The sequence below is a fragment of the Babylonia areolata genome, chromosome 2 (assembly GCF_041734735.1).
Source record: "Babylonia areolata isolate BAREFJ2019XMU chromosome 2, ASM4173473v1, whole genome shotgun sequence".
NCBI lineage: Eukaryota > Metazoa > Mollusca > Gastropoda > Neogastropoda > Buccinidae > Babylonia > Babylonia areolata.
Window position 1 is genome coordinate 44,570,976 of NC_134877.1, and position 5,000 is coordinate 44,575,975.

At 49.3% G+C, this 5,000-nt stretch overlaps 1 protein-coding gene across 1 annotated transcript in view; it reads left to right on the forward strand.

The window, feature by feature from the left end:
* LOC143301742 (lysyl oxidase homolog 2B-like) overlaps positions 1-5,000 on the forward strand; it is a 25,233-nt gene that overhangs the window by 1,503 nt on the left and 18,730 nt on the right. The window contains exons 1-2 of the transcript XR_013057839.1: positions 1-69; positions 3,957-5,000. The exon at positions 1-69 is cut by the window's left edge and continues 1,503 nt beyond it; the exon at positions 3,957-5,000 is cut by the window's right edge and continues 366 nt beyond it. The gene's annotated coding sequence lies outside the window, so the exon portion shown is untranslated. The remainder of the gene's footprint in view (positions 70-3,956) is intronic.

Below are 5,000 nucleotides of genomic sequence, written 5' to 3' on the forward strand. Positions count from 1 at the left end.
GGCAGCTGGGCTTCCCCGGGGGGTCGCTCCGGACGCCGCTCAAGATGGAGTTTGGAGGCCGGGGAAGACGTGAGACCGTGAAAATAGACATGTGTATTTTGATGTGAACATAATCGAAAATCTCTAGTGGTCCGTGTGTGTGTGTGTGTGTGTGTGTGTGTGTGTGTGTGTGTGTGTGTTGTGTGCAGGGTGTGATATGTGTGTGTGTGGCGGTGGGTGTGTGTGTGTCTGCAGAAGAGATCAGTGTCCGTACTGTGTGTGTCTGCAGGGAAGGTTAGTGTGTGTGTGTGTGTGTGTGTGTGTGTGTGTGTGTGTGTGTGTGTGTGTGTGTGTGTGTGTGTGTACGTGTGTTCAGGGCCGGGGGGTGATTGTGTGTGTGTGTGTGTGTGTGTGTGTGTGTGTGTGTGTGTGTGTGTGTGTGTTAGTACATGTGCATGCGGGCGTGTGTGAGTGTGTGTGTGAGTGTGTGTGTGTGTGTGTGTGTGTGCGTGTGTGTGTGTGTGTGTGTTATTACATGTGCATGAGGGCGTGTGTGTGTGTGGGGGGGGGGGGGAGCAGTGTATGTTAGTATGTGTGTGTTTATGTGTGCGTGTGTGTTTATGTGTGTGTGTGTGTTAGTACACGTGCATGCGTGTGTGTGTGTGTGTGCGTGCGTGCGCGAGTGTGTGTGTGTGTGTATGTGTGTGTGTGTGTGTGTGTGTGTGTGTGTGTGTGTGTGTGTGACTTTAACCTTACTGAATGACACAGGAAACGAATGATTAGCGCCTGAAAGCGGCTCTCAGTCGGCCAGTCTTCCCACTGACATAGACAGCCTGTTGTGCAAATGCATCCATGTTTGAAAAGCCTTTTTATATTAGAGCTTGCTTTGTCCTGTTTTCTTTCCTTCCCTCTTTCGTTCATTATTTGTTCTTTCATTCACTGATTCGTTCGTCACTGACTTCAGTCTTTCTTCATCTTGTGCTCAACTGATTCTTTCATTCTTTCTTTGCTGCTTTGTTTCCATATGTCATACTCCCCTCTCTGATTTGAGCCTGTTTTCGTTGTTCCATTCCCGGCTTCTGTTTGGCATTCTTTGTTCTCCGGTCTCCTGATATACCGTCTATATTTTTGTTTTATCTATTCTTTCTTTCACCCTCTCTCTCTCTCTCTCTCTCTCTCTGTCTCTCTGTGTGTTTAGGGGCTGCATGTGTGCGTATGTGCATGCGTGCATCAGTGTGTTTGTGTGTGCGTGCGTGTGTGTGTGTGTGTGCGTTCGTGTGTGTGTGTGTGTGTGTGTGTGTGTGTGTGTGTGTGTGTGTGTGTGTGTGTGTGTGTGTGTGTGTGTGACGTCTTGTGAAATTAACATCTTGCTGCCTGCCATATCCTGAGAAACACACACACACACACACACACACACACGCACACACGCACACACGTGCGCGCGCGCGGAAGGGCGGATTCAGTTGGCGTGCAACAAACTGACAACTGACCTAACAACTCTAGACACTCTGGCATGTCGTGTGAGAGACCTGGGAATAACAACAGAGGGAGCAGGAAGCGAAGTGAAACAGTGATAGTCACGAACGGTACTACGAGCTGAGCGTAATTGTACTTCGATATTTATTTCAAATATTCATCTTTGATTCCCGCTTTCCTTCTAACCACTTACCACCAACTCACCCTTCACCCCCTACCCTCCCAGTCTCCCCCTCCTACGTTTTAAACGACAACATTCAAATGTGGAATATAATACCCAATTAACAAAATGTCTACAACTAGTACTAGTCGTGACGAGACGTTGAACACAATTCCACTCTACTGTTCAGTGATTCTTTCTGAACTCATCCATATCTATACCCCGTCTCGCCAGCTCCGTTCTTCCTCTGATACTCGACTTCTCAGGATACCTCACGTCAGAAGTAAGACCTATGGACACAGATCGTTTTCTTTTCAATCGCCAAAGACGTGGAACAAGCTTCTGATAACCTCCGTCATTCTGATTCCCTCGCATCTTTTAAATCTCGTCTCAAAACGCACCTTTTCCCTCAGCAATAAGTTCAATTGTGGCAGGTCCACTTCCTTTTCATCAGGTGTGCTTGACTATGTTACATAACTACATGCATGTATATGAATGTGTATTGTGCGTGCGTATGTAAGTTTGTGCCTGCCTATGTGTGCGTATGTGTTAGGGTAGCTGTTAGATACACATGTATGTTAAAATGTATGTATGCAGTGTGTGTGTGTGCGTGCGTGCATGCGTGTGTGTGTGTGTGTGTGTGTGTGTGTGTGTGTGTGTGTGTGGTCACATTTTGGTGTGTGTATGCAACATAGATATAATGTTTTATGTTATCAAAAGCGTTTTTGTAAAGCACCTAGAGCAGATTTCTGGATAGTGTGCTATATAAGTATCCATTATTATTATTATTATTATTATTATTATTATTATTATTCCCCCAATATTGTGAGAGGGCGCCACTCTGATTCTCCCTCAGTTCCTCCTCGCCCTCTTCCATCCAGCCCCCCCCCCCCCCCCCCCACACACACACACCTCCACCCCTCCTCTTCCTTCTCCCTTCCATCAAAGTCCTTCTCCTCGCCCCTCCCATCCACCTCCCTCCCCCCGCCCCCCGCCCCCTTCCTCTTCCTCCACCCCCTCCCTTCCATCAAAGTCCTTTTCCATCTTGACTAGTTGGCACAGGTGCGGACCCAAACCCCCACCATCCACTCCCCGCCCGCTCCTGCAGCCCTCTTCCCTCCCAACCTCTTTCTTACCCAATCTCTGTGTCTCTGTCTGTTTGTCTGTCTGTCAGTGTCTTTAACTCTGTCTCTCTGAGTCGTCTATCTGTGTATCTTTGTATCTGTTTGTCTGTCTGTCTCTAACATATATATAATGTAGTATTGTGTAGTGTAGAGACCCTGTTTCAGGGCGGGGACTGGATCGAAAATAACGAATTTGTCCTCTCTCTCTCTCTCTCTCTCTCTCTCTCTCTCTCTCTCTCTCTCTCTCTCTCTCTCTCTCTCTCTCTCTCCAGTTTTTTTTCTTATTATTTGCCAAACTCCTTTTCTTTCCGTTACATTTTCTTCCCACCCATATTGTGTGTCAGGAGTGAGGTTGAGGGCGGCGATACATTCTGCATACAATCTGCATCACACACACACACACACACACACACACACACACACACACACACACACACACACACACACACACACACAAAGGAGGGGGAAAAAAAATCCCAGGGAGAGGTTGTTGTAACTCTCGCTGTGCACAGCGGCCGCTTTGTTGTCCCTGGAAGGAAACTGTGTCAGTTCCAATTAGGTAGAGGTTCCATTCCCCCCCGCAGTGGTCCGTGCCACTTGCACCGACCGACTTGCAGGCGTACTTCTGCAATCCACATAACAGCAGTCATCTCGGCGCTGTGTCCTTTCAATAGTCTTAGGGGCTTTAGGGGGGTCAGGTGGCCTTCTTTCAGCCTCCTGTGGTGGTCCTGTGAATGAAAAAATAAATCATCATTCCTTCCACTAAACAAAAAACAAACACACACACACACAAAAAAACAAAAAACCACACACAAAAAAACAACAGATTTAATCACACATTGCAGGATTCCATTCTCGTCACACCCGGTAAGATTCATGAATGCGCTATGAATGAGATCTATCTATTTATCTATCTGTTATAATGATCACTCTCATCCCTTCACTTGCAGTTACATTATGCTATTGGAAGGTTTGTTGTACAGCTGTGCTGATTTACACACTTTCTTTCCGACTTTGTCTGCCGTACACACACACACACACACACACACACACACACACACACACACACACACACACACACACACACACACACACACACACACACACACACACATGAGAATGCCAGAATGCCAATGTTAGTACATGTGCGATAAAATAAAAAAAATTAAGTAAAACAGTTGTCACCCTCTGCCCCGCTGTGTCCGGACTGGTTTCAGAGCGGATCTGGATCACCCGTGTCCAGTGTCAAGGAGACGAGCAGCGCCTGCTGGACTGTGACTACCAGGGCTGGGGCAAGCAGATCCGTCACCTGTGCCCCGGGAGGTGGAGGTCGGTGGGCGTGGTGTGTCACCCCAAGCCCAGGAAGGGCAGGAAGGGCAAGAAGGGCAGGAAGGGCAAACGTCCCAGCAGGTGGGGAAAGGCCAGAGCCATGAAGGCTGCGGCGGCCAGAAGGAAAGCTGCGGCGGCGATGAAACGGCGGAGAAGCACAACAGCAGCAACAACGGCAACAACAACACCGCCTGCGCTAGTCACACAACCTACAGGAAACCCCTTCGATGTCCGCACAAGGACGAGTGATGATCAGCACCAAGTCTTCGGCATGGACCTGATGGTGTCATCCCAGGTGCTCAAGACCTACTACCCATTGCCTTCCCCACAGACGGCCAGGAGGGACAGGGAGGGGACACAGCAGGGGACCTCACAACAATCCCTCCCCCTCAGCAGCCGTCAGCCTCTCAGACCGCTGGCCATGTACTCTGACCTGACCGACATACCGGCTGACCAAAGTGAGGACCGCAGTGACCAGAGCGGTCAGCCAGCGGAGGGCTCTGTCCAGGCCCCGGCCCCCAGACTGGCGCCAGCAGCGGCGGTACCGGACGTCTCTGACAAACTGACAGCAGCGGGCTTCGGTGCCAGCAAAACTACAGCCCTTCCAACAACATCAACAACAACAACAGCATCAACAATAACAGCATCACCCAGCGTCGCCGCCGATACGACGTCATCACCACCACCATCACCACAGACAGAAGAAGACGCAGCAGAAATGACCACGCAGTCTGAGAACTCGGAGGGAACGTCAACGGCAACAACGACAAAACCAATGACCGCTTCCACACAAGATGTAGCGACAACAACAACAACAACAACAACAGCACCATCATCAGCACTACAAACCACCAAAACACCACCAAGTACAGCCACAACAACAACAACATCAACAACACCACTGCCAACAACGACACCACCCACAACAACAA